Source organism: Peromyscus californicus, unplaced genomic scaffold (assembly GCF_007827085.1).
Source record: "Peromyscus californicus insignis strain IS unplaced genomic scaffold, ASM782708v3 Scaffold_1__1_contigs__length_55948999, whole genome shotgun sequence".
Lineage (NCBI taxonomy): Eukaryota > Metazoa > Chordata > Mammalia > Rodentia > Cricetidae > Peromyscus > Peromyscus californicus.
In genome coordinates, this window is record NW_026294492.1 from 5,888,372 (window position 1) to 5,906,218 (window position 17,847).

General features: G+C 51.3%; 1 long non-coding RNA gene across 1 annotated transcript; it reads left to right on the forward strand.

Annotated features, from left to right (window-relative positions):
- Positions 1–2,332: 2,332 nt before the first annotated feature.
- LOC128115282 (uncharacterized) lies at positions 2,333–7,649 on the forward strand. Its single transcript, XR_008220106.1, has 2 exons — positions 2,333–3,488; positions 5,408–7,649. It is a non-coding gene; the product is annotated as an uncharacterized LOC128115282 (long non-coding RNA).
- Positions 7,650–17,847: the final 10,198 nt, after the last annotated feature.

The window sequence follows — 17,847 nt, forward strand, 5'->3', positions numbered from 1 at the left end:
CACCAGCGAGTGCTTGTGACATTGCTAGTTCGTCACCGCTGCCACTTCTAAGGTTCACAGACTGAAACCACGCAAGGGACAGTCACCCATCACGCCCGTGGCCCTAATCCCACCCCACACTGCCTTGAGTTCAGAACACATCAATGACCCTGCAGCACCCCCCACACACACATACGCTACCCTCACCCAGCCCCAGCCAGTGGCAGCTGAGGAAGGGGGAAGGGAGGGACCCCCCTCTCCCCCCCCCCTTCCTGAGCCTGTTTGATATTCCCAGGAGGAAGCCACAGTGGGCAGAATCCTTAGCTGAACCTGCCTGGCTGCCCTCAAGGCAGAACAGCCAGGCAGGGAAAACAGGCACCAGCCCCCAAACCCTCACACTGCGAGGGAGGGGGGGGGGCACGGGGTACCCTCTGCTGCCCCACCCATGGGGAAGCCATGCGGTCATGAGAGAAGAGGAAGCTGTGATGCCAGGTTTTGGACTCATCCATGAACAAGCAGTCTGGAGTGGTTGGAGCAAGAGGACGGCCCTACCTCATATCCACTACCAGCTAATGACTCTATGTAAAGACGGCTGAGGAAACGTCCGGGTCTCGGGGTCAGAGCCCCAGGGAGTGAGACTGAAGGAAGAGGACAGAGGAAGGAACTCAGAAGGAGGGACCAAGATGACTCAGGTGGCGTCCAGACAAGCTTCCGGTCTCCCACAGTTCTAGGGCGTCCAGACTTACAGGAATAGCCTAAACCATATTAAAATCACGAAAAAGGGGATCAAAGACAGCCCCTTACATACATACATGGATGGAAAACTGGGGTTTAATGTGAGAGAAGCCTTCCCCGCAAGATAAATGCAGACACACATTCAGCCCCACAGATGTCTATACCTTGGGCCTCCTTAGAACTGCCCTGTGTCTGACTTCTCAGAGTTCTGCCCAAGAAGGGCCCCACAGGAAGTGAGGCGGGGCAGGACAGTGGGCCAGCTCCCAGTGCCCAGCCTCTCCCAGTTTCTGCTTGATCAACAGAGACTGCTATCAGATGAAATGAGAAACCACGCAACCCCACAGAAGTAGCCAGAGACTTGCAAAAGACCCGGTGACTCAGTGCCAAGGGCCGAACACGCTGTCACCTGTCCAAAAGTCCCAGACTAGGTAAGAGGTGACACCTGCTGCCTCCTCAAGGGTGACCCCCTTCCCAGAGGATACTCAGGCTGATGGGGGGATCTTTAAGCCAAAGGCGGGGATAAGAACATAAGGAAAACACCAAACTGGGGGCTGGAGAGATGGCTCAGCAGCAAACTCATATACTGAGTTTGACTCCCAGCACCTGAGTTAAGTGGCTCACAAACACCCATAACTCTAGTTCTAGGAGATCCACCCTCTCTTGGCCTCTGAAAACACCGGAATTCATGTGCACATATCCCCCTACACAGACATATACAAATAATTTTTGTTGTTGTTGTTGTTTGGGGGTTTTGTTTGTTTGTTTGTTTTTTGAGACAGGGTTTCTGTATATAACAGCTCTAGCTGTCCTGGATCTCGCTCTGTAGACCAGGCTGGCCTCGAACTCACAGAGATCCACCTGACTCTGCCTCCCAAGTGCTGGGATTAAAGGTGTGCACCAACCACCACCTGGCTAATTTTTTTAATCTTAAAAAATTAAAAAACCCAAAACCAGAGGGCGGGAACAATCTCTGAAGGAGGCATGGAGCCAGATTGAGACAGAGCAGCTGGGTGGGGACCCAAAACAGGTGCTACATGGGGTAGGCTGCTGGTAGGGAAGGTGTATGGAAGACTGAACAGAAGCTGAGTACCAGGGGCAGATGCCACCCACACCAGTGCCATCCAAGGCAGGAGAGACAATGATAGGAGCATGAGACACGTCAACTTTCCCATTCTTCCCAAAGCAGAGGGCACTCTTCCCGGAATTCCAGCCACAAGGCTGCAAGAGGTGTGGGTGCAAAATAGCCCTTTGAGGATCTATAGGATCCAAGACAGAGGTGGGCCTCACTAGCAGGCAGATTTACCAGCCACAGCCCACATGTGCAGCTGCTAGCCACCAGGACTCTCCCTCTCCTCACAGAGCCCAGCCCCAAGTCCTCTGGCTTTGTCCCTTATCACTGGCCCTGGGGCAGACTCCAGTCCCTACTTGGCACTCTGTGAAGTTCCAGACCAGAAAGAACTCCAGAGCAATCACCTCGTGGACTGATGGGTGAAGCCAGGCCTCCTTTGGCTCTCTGGGGGACTAAGCTTCGAGCTACACTGGCCTGGGCTGCTTTGGGGTGGCGGGGACGGGGGGGGGGTGCTCTTACTGGGTATCCAGTGGGGTCTAGAGTCTGGATAGTGATATTCTTCTGGGTGGATGCTCCGTGGTCCCGAACCAGTGAGCAAATGTGTGTCAGATAAATGACTGTAAAAAAAACGTAGGAGGCTTGAAGACATTTGGAAGTAAGAGACACTTCGCCATGACTGAAACCTTGGAAAGCCAGACATGTGAAAGCTAACAGAATGGCTACCTCAGATGTCTTTGTGCCAGAAGGACTTCTACGGGGTTAACAGGCACAGACCCCTGGATGGGTTTAATGTCTTAGTATCATAATTACAGGAAACAAATCCGCTGAGGTCTTGATTCAGTTTGGCCTCTCTAATTCTACACAACGTGGTTTCCTTGTTGAAGCTCACAGTAGCACCGTGAGGTAGCTGCTGTGTCCATTTCAAAGGGAAGTCACAAAACCAGGCTTGGTGGCACATGTCTGAAGTCCCAGCACTCGGGAAGATCAGAAGTTCAAGGCCATCCTGAGATGCCCAAGCCCCTGTCTATAGGAGGAGGAAGTCTTGCTGGGCTAGAAATGCAGATCGGTTGGCAGAATGCTTGCCTGGCATGTATAGCACCCAGGTTCAACCCCCAGGCTGCATAAAAACGGGATGTGGTGGTGTGGGGCCATGGTAGCAGGAGGGTAAGTTGTAGGCTAGCTTTGGCTACACAGGGAGTTTGAGGCCAACTGGGGGTCCATAGTGAGTCAAGGCCAGTCTGGGCCACAAATCGTCTGGTTTCCAGGTAATAAATATAAAAGGGAGGATACTGGTTAGAGGAGGTAGGGCCTTGCCCACGGGTACCCAGCAGTGAGTGGCAACACTCAGAGGCCCATACCTACAACTGCTTTTTACCAGCCAGCTGTGCTTGTAATCCTTTTATCACTGCTTTGATTTGCTTCTATAAGCAAGGCTATGAGGCCATCTGACTCTCTGTTTGTGTGTGCTACCCAGCTTTACAGGCTGGTCCAGAGCTCTGGCAGTCCCACATGGCTCCTCTGCCATACACCCACCTCCCACACAATGCTGACACCAACAAAATCATCAGATGGATCTTCAGCGGCTGGAAACTGCCCGGGAACTGTGAGAGGCACCCAGCAGGCATCTTTTGGCACAGGACTTCCATCTGGGAGACAAGCTAGGCATTGATTCCCAGATGACCCTGGGCACCAGAGGAGAAAGGAGGTCTCTGTGGGGGGGGAGCAAGTGTCCCAAGGCAGCTCTAGCAACTAAGAAAGTGAGGAAGTAGCCCCGAGAACCAGATTTTAGTGTCACTGGGTTGGGTTGAAGCAAGTGCCACAGAGGAGGACACAAATGCTGTCACCATCAAGATTCAAGTGACAAGTATACACAAGGGCATTTAAAAACACACTACAGACAGCCATTGTATTGGGTACAGTGGTGGTAGCAACCTAACCAAGCTCAAAGTCAACATGGAGTCACTCATGCTAAATGTCCAAGTCACCATGCTGACACCTGAGCTCTAACCATCAGAGAAGCCGAGATGAGAGAGAATCGAAATGACAGGCTCCCTCTGCTGTAAGCCTCACTGGGAAACTAGGACATCGCCAGTTTTTCTCTTAAGGCTGCACTGGTGCATCCTGGGAAAGGGACTAAACAGACCCGCTTGGCTTTTTATTGATTTTTGGTGTCATTTTGACTTTCTTATTCCCTTTTTCTTTTTGTTTATTTTTTTGGGGGACAGGGTCTCTCTGTGTAACAGCCCTGGCTGTCCTGGAACTCTTGCTATAGGCCAGGCTGGCCTCGAACTCAGAGATCCGCCTGCCTCCATGTCACACTAACCACCTTCGGCCTGTTTCCCGTCCCATACTTTCCGTCACACGCATCACTGTCTGAACCCTCAGTCCTTTCTGATCTTCTAAAGGTTTGTTTCATCTCGAGCTTTCAGGAGTCCTATGTGTACAGGGCTGCAGCCATGGCTCTGTGGGAAAGGTACCTGTCAAAGCAGCGTGAGGACCCAGCACCCACATTTAGACCCCCAAGGAGTGGAAGACCCCTCATGTAGACCTCTGGCCTACACACACACACACACACACACACACACACACACGCACACGCACACGCACACGCACATGCACAAATATACACACGCTTTATATTCTGCTTGAATAGGGTGTAGAACATTCCTCACAGCACAGAAAGTTCCTCCATGAAACAACCTAGATTCAAAAATTTTAAAAAAGCAAAAAGTTCTCCTTTCCATGCTCTTTTTTTCCCTTTGTGGAGTTAATGAGCATGGCCCCCTGAAGCTACTTAATAGGACCAATATCTAGAAAAAGATACTGATGGAATGGGGGAGACAGTGGGAGGGATGAGCATGACATCACAGTTTAAAACAGCATCCTCTAGCTGGTCATGGGGACACATACCTGTAATCTCAGCACTGAGAGGCTGAGGCAGGAAGACTGAGTTCTGAGCTAGCTTGGGCTATCCAAAAATGAATCAGTCTAAAAATAAACCAAGCTGGGGCCAGGTAGTGGTGGCGCACGCCTTTAAACCCAGCTCTCGGGAGGCAGAGGCAGGCAGATCTCTGTGAGTTCGAGGCCAGCCTTGTCCACAGAGTGAGTTCCAGGACAGCCAGGGCTACACACACACACACACACACACACACACACGCACATGCACACGCACACGCACACGCACACGCACACACAAAAGGCTGGGGCTGGAGAAATGACGAAACGGCCCAATGGTTCAGAGGATGTACAGCTGCTGCAGAGGAGTTCAGTTCCCAGCACCCACACTGAGTGGCTTACAACTGCTTATATAGCTCCAGCTCCAGAGGATCTGATACCTCTGGCCTCCTCAGGCATCTGCATGAACATATCCCCACATAGACATGTGGCTAAAAATAATAAAAATTAAGAGAGCGGAGGTGCAGAGTGGAGATGCAGCCATGTCCCCTGAGCTGGCAGGCGTCACTGTCGAGACAAGGCCCAGGTAGATGCATGCCACTAGATCTCCGCAGAGAGGACCGGAGAGGCAGGCACAGGAGGGTTTGAGGGGCTCTCAAGCCTCCTCCATATGCCCCAGGCCCCCCGAGTTCCCTGGGCTCAGGGGTCCCTCCTCTTTTTCTCCACCAGGAACTAAGCACCAGAGACCTCAATGATTGGACAAGAACTGGCAAAGAAGAGCTAGGAAGACCATACAATATGGCGGCCGGCGAGGCACCCCGAGGGTAGATCTAGACGTGTGATGACAGCTGTCGGGGGCTGGGTCGTTTGCCCAGCCTCCTCAAAACTTCATTTTCTGGCACGTAAGAAAGAATAGTAAGAGAGCCCCCCTTCTTCCGTCCTAGTTCGCTTCCGGATGCTACGATAAACACTGCGACCAAAATCAGCTTTGGGGAGGGAAGGGTTGGGCGCACCGGTTACAGGCCACCACTGGGGAAAACCGAGGCAGGACCTGGAGCAGAGAACACAGAGAAATCCCGCCTACTGGCTCGCTCAGCTTGCTTTCTGATACAAGCCAGGACCGTTTTCCCGGAGAGGGGGGGTACTGCCCACAGTGGGCTGGGCCCTCTCAAATCAATTATCCATCAAGAAAATGCCCCCACACTTGCCAACAGGCCAGGCTGATGGAGGTGAGCCTCTGCTCACGTGACTCTAGTCACCCTCCTAAATAGCAGTGGTTCTCAATCTGTGGTTCGGGACCCCTGCGGGGGCCGCATAGCAGATGTTTACGTTAGGATTCGTAACAGTAGCAAAATCACAGTTATGAAGTCGCAACAGAGTAACGTTGTGGTTGTGGGGGTCCACCACAACATGAGGAACTGCATCAAAGGGTCGCAGCGTTAAGAAGGTTGAGAACCACTGCCCTGCGGGGTGACTGAGTCACTTGACTCATGTCGGGGACATGCCCCATCAGTGCAGACAAGCCTGTGGCATGGCTGAATAGGGGTTACAAAGACCCAGAGACCCCGGCTGGGGTGTAACTCAGTGGGCAGAGTGCTTACCCAGCATGCAGAAAGCCCTAGACTGGACTCCCCCAGCGCTGACTGGTGGCACACACCTGTCATCTCAGCACTCCAGCAGTGGAGGCAGGAGAATCAGAAGTTCAAGTTCATTCCCTTTTAAAAAGCAAGTAAGTTCACCACCAGCTTGGGACAGATGAGCCCCCCCCCCCCACCGTCTCTAAAACATAAAAACAAAACTACAGATGCACAACTCCTTCACTAAGTGTGACGAGAGATGCAGAAAGACCACATTACCATGCCCGCTGCCTTGTCAGCCCTGAGGGCTGCCACGCTCATTTGGAGATGCTTCCAGGAAGCACACAGTGCTGCCCCATTAGATCTAGAGGTGGGATTCGGTGAGAATAGAGCAAAGATGTGCTCCCATGGAGGACGAACGTGTGCTAGGTACTAACACTTGCCAGGCAGGAAGACAGGCGCTAACACAGGCTGACAAAAGCCGCTGACTGGGCAGGGCGCTCACCTGGACAGCCACCAAGGGGTAGACTGTCACTGTGGAGGTGTGAAGGCCGCCACCAGCCCCAGTGTTTGGTGCAAATGCAGGAGGGCTCTGGGGTAGGACCAAATAAGCCCTCAGGAGGCCAGCAGATGTTTCTGACCTCTGATTGTGCACTGCTTGGAGATGGAGAAGGCTTAGTTTCCTGTGAGCCCCGGGAAGGGACAGGGCTCCAGGGAGCCAAACTGGAGGCCCCAGGTCCACACTACACCAGATGTTGGGAAGCCCAGAGGAACTGCCATAGGCATGTTCTGGGAATGGAGATCTGGTTGTCAATCTCAGGAATCGTTTTGTTTGGGCTTTTTTCTCTCCCTATGACATGAAAATCCGAAAGAATCCACATATGGTTGGAAATCATCAGGTCTGGAAAATTAAGGGCTGAGCCTCTGATTTCAGTGGCATGAAACTCACTGGAGCAAACTGGAGGAACCCCGAGGACAGGTCAGCTAACTTAGACACCAGCCACGGAGCACAAGTTTGTTAGAGACCACCGCACCCGCCCCTTCCCTCGGGCCTTACTGGTCACTCAGAACCCCTTTTTCTCCTGAGGCTGAGAGTCCAGGACAAGGCTTGTCCTGGTGTGACTAACATACTGTCAGGGCCTGTCTGACACAGAGACCGGTTGGGACATCCAAGGAACACTTGCTGAAGGAATGATAAGTCACTAAAATATAATATATGTCACAAGACACACCAAAGCTAGTCATTTATAACTGTAAAGAAAGTCGTTTTCTAAAGTATTTAAATTTTGGCATTGTAATTTCATATTACACTTGATTTGCTGTTTTATAGTGTCTTTATTATCTTTCTATTTATTTATCTATCTATCTATTTATTTATTGCTGGTTTTGTTTTGTTTTTCAAGACAGGATTTCTCTATATAGCCCTGGTTGTCCTGGAATTTGCTCTGTAGACCAGGCTGACCTCAGACTCAGAGATCTGCCTGCCCCTTCCTATCCCTTCCCCACCCCCCACCCCACCCTCGTCACCCTAGTGCTGGGATTAAAGGTGTGTGTGCCACCACCACCCAACGGCTGTTTTACATGGCATCCTAAATCATCATGCAATTCCATGGGAATGTAGTACCAAGCAATTCTGAAAAGGAGAAGGGTGACAATCCTTAACTCTTGGGACACTTCAGAGTCTATAAAGTCCTTCCGTTGAGATTCCAGTGGCTTCGAGAGAGACAGAGATGACAGGGACAAATTTATTGAGAGGTAAATGTGGAGGCTGATGTCATCAAGCAGCTTCACCAAGGGAAGAAAAAAATAAATGAAAATGAGAAGGCAAGAGGCCGGTTGCCCCTACGCATTCGCCCCGTGACTCTTAACAGAGAAATGTGCCGGAACACAGTCTCCCCTCGCTGTGGGACACTTGGACCAGTCTACCGGGCAGAGGGGCTCTGCTCCAATACAAGATGCCCACTGGGTGATTCAGCCCCCTCCTGATGAGTGACCCTGTAGGATGCAGGAGACGGGTTGACTGTGGAATAACCAAGGAGGTCAATGTACCTGGAAAATGGTTTCTGTCTCCTCGTAGGGTGGGGAGAACTAACCAGTGTTTTCAGAGCGAGCTGTAGCTCTTTCCATGTCATCTCTGCCCTGGAGGCTGTCCAGTGAGCAGCTGTCACAGCATCCGGCTCGGGCAGTTTTCCCCTCTGCCAATCTTCGCTGGTTGCTACGATTCCAAACCCCTACAGGGAGATGCTGTCTTGCTTAAGAAGATTGTGACACTGGACCTGTCCCCCCCAGCTCCACCCACGGGAGTCAGCTGCCTGGGAGGCATAATCTGGCATGCTCCAGGAAGGCCTCCCATGGCCAAGCCAGCTTCCTACTACTCCTCACTGGGGCCTGGAATTCTGTCACAAAAAGTATAAGTTCACTCCTGTGGCACTCAATTACTTTTCTGAAGAGCTCAGGGTGTTGTGGGAAGACACAATCAGATCAGCAGTCAGGGAGCAGAGTCCTGAGGGGCTGGAGAGATGGGCTGCTGGGTAAGTGCTTGACATGCAAGCCTGAGGATGTGAGTTCGAATCCCCAGAACCTATATAAATCTGGACCGGCAATACAAGTCTGTAACTCCAGAGTTCCTATGGCCAAGTGGGAAAGAGAGCTGAGAGAATACCATGGAAGCTCATGGGCAGCTAGGGTTAGGATTCTGCCACTCCTCCAGCTATATGACCGACCACACATGCGCAGACCGACCACACATGCGCAGTTCATAGCTAAGCAAGCGGTCTCAGTCTTACCGCATCAGTGAGCTACGTGATTATGCAATCTGCACATGCATGGCGTAGCTCCGTAAGCCCACATGCGCATGTGCAGGGAAATCCTTAAAAGGCCGGTCACAGACTCCTCCCCTCTCTTTCTCCCTGCACACGTTTTCACAGGCCTGGTCACTCTCTTCTGTCATTGTCCCCGTCCCCCACCCCCCACCTCCCACCCCACCCACCCCCGTCCTCTTAATAAAGCTCTGATCCTGGGTTTTGTCGTGCCTCACACGTGACCTTTCTCACAGGGTAACAAGCTCCACATTTAAAACCAACAGCTACTGTGGTGTACATAGCCAAAGACAGACAGACAGACATGGAGGACTGATACCCAAGCACGACACTGTGGCACGTGCACAGTACCTACCACTCATGAAAATGATTGCAGAGAGAGAGAGACAGAGGGAGGGAGAGACGGAGGGAGGGAGGGAGGGAGGGAGGGAGGGAGGGAGGCAGGGAGAGCTGAATTAGGGGTCTCCTGTGTTGACTGGCTGCTGGCTGCACTTTTGCTAGCCTGGAACAAACCCATTCTATCCTCCCTCTCCCTCCCTCCCCCCTCCCTTTCTCCCTATCTAAACTGGCGACATTAATGCCCGGCTCACAGGGCCACTGTGAGTGAAGTCCAGAGGGAATGAGTAGGAGGTTGAGGAACTGTAAGAGGCCCAGTTATCACTAAATGATAGCCCCGGCAGTACAATCCCAAGTGGGATTAGCTGATGGCCCACCCCCAGGCCCAGGCAAGTATCAGAGGGGAGAGAAACTTCCAGAAGAGGAAAGGGGAGGGGAGCCCTGACTGACAGCATGACTACTAGAGTTTTGACTTGGGAAGGAGCTGCACAGAGCTGAATACCTGAGGACCTGTGCGGCTCAGCGGAACTCAGCCTCGACGCCTGGAGTTAAGGCTGGTGGAAGCCGTTAGGTAAACCTCTCTCTGTCTGCACAGACCATCTCTCAGGTGATAGAGACAGAGAGGCCCAGTCTTGGCAGGAACCACCCATGCACGTCAGACCAAGTAATTGCTTTCTTTGTCAGAGTTTCCTGGATCATTTCCTCTCCTTTGTTTGGCTGACAGAGCCTGGCCTCGCATCTGGGAGTCTGTTTGCCAGACATGATTGGATCCCTAGAGGTGGGAGACACAGGCCGAGCTGCTTTCCATAAGCACACTGGCACACGTATTCATTATTACAAGGGGGAAATGGGTGCCTATGTTTCATCTGGGAGGTAGCAGGGACATGTGAGGGAGAGAGAGACAGAAGATGGCTCCCTGTGGGGCCACACTAGATGTCTCTCATCAGGAACCCACATGGATGCTTGGTTCCCGGCATTTGACATTAAAAAAAAAAAGATGTCATTACATCTCCATTGGGGCCCTGGAGGCAGAACCCGGGGATGGAGAAACTGGGACTCAGAAGCCAAGCATTAATGACACCGTGGCATGCTCTGCCTCTTACAGGATCAACAAACTGAGCAAACCGAGCAAACCGAGCAAGCCCAGCGAGCTTTCACTTCGATTCCGTGGGGGTGGCAGTGGCCTCTGGCTGCGCTGAAAGAGTTCACTGTGGTGACTATGAAACAGTTGACATACAGCAGGCCTGGGGACAGGTGGCACTTGTGTCATCCCTGACAGACCAGGACACCAAGGAGCAGGGACTGTAGACCCCTTAGTCAGCTTCACCTTGTTCGGCACAGAGTTGGGTACCGCCCTCTTGAGGCAGGGTCTGAGTTCAGGAAATACGAAGGCAACTGAACCCAGCCGTCCCCCCTACCCCACCCCAGCTGTGACACAGCCACTGGGTAGACTCTCCTCCCCAGCCTCTGAGCCTCCAGAGGGCAAGAGCCGAGTCAGGCTTCTGCCACCACCACCCCAGCATCTCTCACATGGAGCCCACATGCGCAGTAGATAGGGTGAAGGAGCGTCTAGAACAGGTTGGTGAAGCTGTGTTAAGAAAAGCATATCAGAGCCGGGCAGTGGTGGCACACACCTTTAATCCCAGCACTCGGGAGGCAGAGCCAGGAGGATCTCTGTGAATCTGAGGGCAGCCTGGGCTACAGAGTGAGTTCCAGGACAGGCTCCAAAGCTACACAGAGAAACCCTGTCTCAAAACAAATGAAAGAAAGAGAAAGAGAGAGAGAGAGAGAGAGAGAGAGAGAGAGAGAGAGAGAGAGAGAGCGAAAGAGAGAAAGAAAGAAAGAAAGAAAGAAAGAAAGAAAGAAAGAAAGAAAGAAAGAAAGAAAGAAAGAAAGAAAGAAGCATATCAGGCCCCTGCAATGTGCCTCTTCCATGCCTTCAATCCCCTCGCTCTACAGCGGAATTGTTCAAACGCCTTCACGCAGCCCAGACTGGGGACCCACAAGGAAACTCGTGACTTGAAATATTAGGAAGATTAAACAGGATGCAGGGTCGGCACGTGCTTACACTAAACTGAAGGGATGAAAGGGAGTGTTGTTTATCTCAACAGAAGAACGCTGGGACAGGAGGTGCCGGGGTCCCACCCGAACATCCCTGGGAACAAAGGCCAGGGAAGAACCCAGTTAACGTGGGACACCACGGGCTCAGAAGGACAGCATCTGGACCGGCCCCTTCCTCTCCCACCTGTTTCCCATGTACAGGTATTGATTGTTTTTTGCAATTCTGGAGAACCCAGGGCTTTGTACTAACAGGTAAGCACTCTACCACTGAGCAGCATTCCTCAGCCCTATCCCTTTTTGCTTTTTTTTTTTTTTTGGTTTTTTGAGACAGGGTTTCTCTGTGTGGCTTTGTGCCTTTCCTGGATCTTGCTCTGTAGACCAGGCTGGCCTCGAACTCACAAAGATCCTCCTGCCTCTGCCTCCCGAGTGCTGGGATTAAAGGCATGTGCCACCACCGCCCGGCCCTTTTTGCTTTTTATTTTAAAGACTGTCATCAGGTTACCCAGGCTCACCTTGAACTCACTCTGCAGCCCAGCCAGATGTTAGTTATGCTCCTGCCTCAAATCTAGCTCCTAGCTGGGATTACAATCCTTTGCCACCAGGCCTGGCTCACAGCACAGGGAATGAGCTCCACAGGCCCCCAGGTACCTCCAATGAGGGCAGGTGTGTAGGAGGAGTTCTGGCTTCTTGGCCTAATCTTTGCCTCTATTTGGACGCCATGTTTCTTCCAAGAGACAAAGGCCTCAGTCAGGTTTTTAATAGGCTAGAGTTCCCAACACTCTTGCCCAAGTCCCCAAGCAGCTCACTTGGCCATCCGCTTCTGCCTCACCCGTCTGTCTTGGCACATGGTACCTGAGGTATCGTGCCACATGGTTGGAGTCATGTGCCAGCAGTACCTGAGTTCATATACTGGAACATTCTGGAAGATCTTCTAGGCTCCCTGATGAGAACCTGAAGTTTCCCTCCACCTCTGAAGTATGCAGACTGGTTTTCCAGAGCCTGCCCACCAGTGAACTGGTGTAGTTTGATCCCCTCCCGGCTGAAGGCCAACCTTGTGCCTCCAGGGAAATCCTCAGTCCCTGACCCTTGACACAGCTCAAACCCCAGAGGCCCTAAGCAAGCCTGCTGGGAGAATCACACTCCAAGTGACCACTGCTGAAAGGCCTTCTTCAGAGGGTGGGTAGTTAGCCTCCCTACCTATGCTTTGATGCAGCCACAAGCCAGTGGTCTCACTTTTATCCGGGTCTCCTGAGGACTCAGGGATCCGGCTGCCCCCCTCGCAGATGATGTGTGATACCTCTGATCTTCGTGAACACGAACTCTGTCTTATTCAAGCAGCATTAATTAACTGAAGGGTCAGAGATGTGCAATGCCATGTACTTAGAGCTCCTGGGAGAGTTAGAAAGATATCGTACGTACCTGATGTTGCAGAGTCAAGGGACGGTGGCTGAAGACATCAAACACTCAGGTGGCCCAGTGATGAGGACATGCGCTAGTCCAGGAGGGCTTCTCAGTCAGGTGTCCATAACTCTGAACCTTGAAGGGCAGCTGAGCAGAAAACAGAGAACATGGTGAGCTGCCCTTGAGGCTACCCCTCTAAGCAACACTCTTAGAAATCTGATAATGTCAAGTGCCAGAGATGAATACTCACAAACTCTGTTTGCCTGCTGGTGGTCCCGGTGTGAATTTGGGAAACACTCAGATAACTCTCTTCACACCCTCTGACTTAGCAGTCACACTTATTATAGACCCAAGAAATATGCACACACGGAAGTGTTTCTATCATGTATGTTCAAATGCCAGCAGCCCAGTGGGCAAACTGTGCCACAGTACAGGCCATGGAAGATCGCCCAATAGCCAAAATACTACGCGATGACCCCTAAAAGCACAGGTAAAAAGGGTCATCATCTAGAAGATTCCACGCGGCATGACACCCTCTTAAAATAAGAGGAGTAATTAAAATCTAACATTCATGTTAGGACTGAGAAATGGGAGGGTGGAGACGAGAATAAAGGGACATGGATGCATACAGGATTCAGGATGGTGGCCACTGTGAGAGAGGACGGCGGAGGGCGGACCACCCAGCGGCGTAGAAGCCAGGGGGAAGGCCCCAGATTTCAGGTTGGGTGTTGGTTCCTCGGGTGTTCATGCCTTTACATGATCTGACTTTTCAGGAAGCCCCGGGCTGAGTCCCCTATGCTGGCCTCAAGCTCAGGATTCCCCTGCTGCCGTCCCATTTGTAGCAGGGTGCGCACCGTGTGAACACACCACCTCGCCAGGCCTTGCCACATTACTTCTGTGTATGTGTCCGTCTGTGTGTATGTATAGTACACGTGTGTGTGTGTGTGTGTGTGTGTGTGTGTGTGTGTGTGCGTGCAGGGGTACACGTGCCTGGAAGTGTAGAGGACAGAGGTCAGCGATGGGTGTCTTGTTCTATCGTTTGTTGTTGTTTGTTTCTGCTCTTTTTGGGGGGCCCAGACACCCAGCTCCCAAATAAATCACACATGGAGGTTTATTCTTAATTATGAACGCCCAGCCTTAGCTTGGCTTATTTCTAGCCAGATTTTCTTAACTTTAAACTATCCCATCTACCTTTTGCCTCTGGGCTTTTCCCATTCTTTTACTTCTGTAAATCTTACTCTTACTCCATGGCTTGCTGTGTAGCTGGGTGGCTGGCCCCTGATTCCTCCTCCTTCATGTGATCCTTCTTCTTTGCCCCCCAAATTTTTCCTTCTATATATTCTCTCTGCCTGCCAGCCCCACCTATCCTTTCTCCTGCCTTGCTATTGGCCATTCAGTTCTTTATTAGACCATCAGGTGTTTTAGACAGGCACAGTAACACAGCTTCACAGAGTTAAACAAATGCAACATAAACAAAAGTAACACAGCTTAAAATAATATTCTACAACCATCATTCTCTACCTTATGTTTGGTGACAGAGTCTCTCCCCGAGTCAGAGCTTGACAACTGACTAATCTAGGTGGCCAGTGACTTCTGGGTATCCACCTATCTACCCACCTCATACCCCCACAAAAGGGTTATAGATGTGTGCCACTGTGTCCAGCTTCTTACATGGGTGGGGGAGGTGTCCAAACAAAGCTCCTTGTGCTTATGCAGCAGACTCTAAGCCACGGCTCTCTAGCCCCCACATTCTTTTTATACTTGACATTAGCCACAAAGGCCAAGGTGTGATGTTCCTACACTCATTAACAGAAGGCAGGCAGTTTTTTGGTAGGGCCATGCTTATAGTAACAAGGTAATAAAAATAAATCAAAAGTCCAAGATTGTGATCTGGTCAGTGTTGTGTACCTGAGGCCCATCAGAAGTTGTGTAAGAAGTCTGGCCTGTCTGAAGAATCCGGAACCAGCCTCACTGGGGCAGAGGTGAGCTGGGAGGATCCTGGATGTGGGGAGTCTCCTTGTTCCTCAGGTTCCCTCAGTGCTCAGAACCACTTTAATCACAAGCAGAGGGTAAGAGCCCAGCCCCTGCCCTGCCCTCCCACACTACAGAAACGGAGACAGGGTGTGTGTGTGCAGCAGGGTTGGGCTGCAATTCAGCACACTTTATTGCAGAGATTGTCCATCCCTAACTGGCACCTCTGAGCTGACCTAACTTTCACTGCAGCGAACGTATTCTTTTTTTTTTCCTTTTGGTTTTTCAAGACAGGATTTCCCCGTGTGACCATGGTTGTCCTGGAACTCCCTCTGTAGACTAGGCAGGACTTCAACTCACAGAGATTCATCTGCCTCTGCCTCCCCAGTGCTGGGATTAAAGGTGTGCATCACCACTGCCTGGCATGCAGTGACAGCATTCTAAGACTGGGGTGGATTTTACCAGGTCTTCAATGCATGTGAGATTCTAGAACATTCTCTCAGTATGAAATAAAGGCCTTGGCTTATAATCACTAGGTGGTATTCTGTCCTCTTGGCTACCAGTATTGACCCTGGTGACCTCCAGGGCCCACTCAAACCTACAGAGATGGTAGCCTAGTCTCAATCCGAGTCACATTCCCAGGGAGTCACATTCTTTGGGGTCTGACTGGCCTTGCTGAATGCCTAATCCCAGACCTGCTCACATCTAGACCTGCTCACATGCCTCTCAGGTTGCTCAGCAGCCTGAACCATCCTCCTGAGACCACTCTGCCCAGGAGTATAGGAGCATCAGGATGCTCCCTCACCCCTAGAAGCCAAGTAGTCAGCCCATGTCTATACAGTAGCCAAGGATGGCCTGGTTAAGATGATGGCAGGCCTGAGAGATTTTGCTTTAATCCCAACTGCAAAGAGTGTTTGGGGGAGAAGGGGCCCTGAAGTCCCAGATCCCACAGTGGCACGAACTGAGGCCTGTCCCAGGCCCTTGTCCCAGAGGTGAGGCGCCACTCAACTGACCCAGATATGGGCCAGAAAAGCAGATATACCCATGGACAGAAGTCAGCAAAAAGGGCTAGAACTTCTAGAACACTGGGGGTAAAGAAGAAATGTTAACACAGTACCCAGGAAAGAAGCAGGGAGATGAACTTTCTGTCGGGACACAAAGACTTTAAGGTTAGGGGAAAGGACCACTCTGACCTCCATAGACCCTGACTGAAGCTTCAGGGACAGAGGACAGACATCTCAGTGGTCCATGCACACCCAGTGTCCCACACATCCCCTCACCCAAAACCCACATCCCATCACACAAGTTTCTTGGGTATAGTTATAACCAGGAGTCATAACCATGAAAGGCTGCGGGCCATCATTGGAATGATGGAGAGGGGGGTACACTGTTTGAGACCGACTTCCTGCTATTTGATTGGATGGGGACTGAAGGAGACACCGGGACCTGCTGAAGGAAAATGAAGGAGGTCATGCTGTGGTGCAGTGTGGCAGGTCTCAGGCTTGCACCATGATACTCAGGAGCTGGGTGACCTGGGTTGAGAATCAGAGAATCTTAATTTCTCCGTGCGTCCATGTCTTAATGTATAAAATGGTGAAATACTGACTAGTCCTCAAAGACTTAAACGGGTATTTGTTTGAAGTATTTAGGATTAGGGCAGGAGAGGTGGCTCAGCAGTGAAGACCGCTGACTATGCTTCCAAAGGACCTGGGTTCAATTCCCAGCACCCACATGGAGGCTTACAACCATCTGTAGCTCCATTTTCAAGGGAATCCAGTGCCCTCCATGAGCACCGGGCACAGCATGGTACACAGATATATATGCAGGCAAAACACCCATAGTGTGTGTGTGTGTGTGTGTGTGTGTGTGTGTGTGTGTGTGTGTATAAAATCATGAGTCAGGAAAAAAAAATCATGATTCAGGTGTGGTAGTGGTGGTCCATGCTTGTAATCCAAGCATTCAAGAGGCAGAGGCTGGAAGATCAGGAGATCAAGGCCATCCTCAACAAATAGAAGTCCGACATGGGTTGTGTAAGATACGTCTGGAAAAAAATGGAAGACAAAAGATGTAGAACACTGCCTATCAAGGGATTAAGGACGACATGATAATACTATCTATTTTTGTCCCTTGGTTATCTCTTGATCATGAGTTTGAGGGCAGAGGTTTGCACAGACTACCCCTCCAGCCTTCCATCTCTGCATCTGCAGCCAGGACAGCCTGCGGGAGGAATCTCACAGCTCTGGGGACTGACGCCTTGGAATCGGGGTTTCAGGTCCCAGCGTGGCTGCCGGCTCTCTTTGCAGTTAGTACCATCTATCTACACTTGGGGCCACCTCTAACTCACACACCCTGGTCTGTGCCCTCTCCCTCCCTCACACCCACCGGCATCCTGTCGACCTGTCCAGACCCCTCCAGTGTGGTGCACCCTGGGTCATCCTGCCTCAGCTCAGCTCACGGCCACCAATCGCATCCTCGGGGTTCAGTCTGGCCAGTCTTGCTTCTACTTCCATCTTGCCCTCTCTCCTGCGGACTCTCACACGCTTAAACTTGACAAACCTTATAAAGGACACTTCCTTCCGCCCTCCGGAGCTACCCCATCCCCCTTCCCTTTCCTTTCAAACCTTTCTTGCCATTCATCCCTCAGTGAGTGGCAGTCTGACTTTGACCCGCCCACCCGTTGCCAGCTTCCTGGAGGAGTCTGAGCTCTCCGGGGTCTTTTTCCTCTCCCCAAACCCAAGAGAATCTCTTCAACTCTGTTTGACCATTTGTCTGTACAGCTATTCTTCAATAACTCTCAATTCCCGATTTCTACGGCCTCTTGACCTCTCCTGCCCCTTGCATATGCTCTTCCGGATTCCTGTCCCTCACCTTCTAAAGGCCTTTGGTCCACCTTCTCTTCACATTCTCCTTGGGTGATTAACCTGGTTGTTGACTCAATGTGCTTGCAAGGATTCCAAAGTTTGTATCTGCAGAGGGCATATCCCTTCCAACATCAGATTCCTTT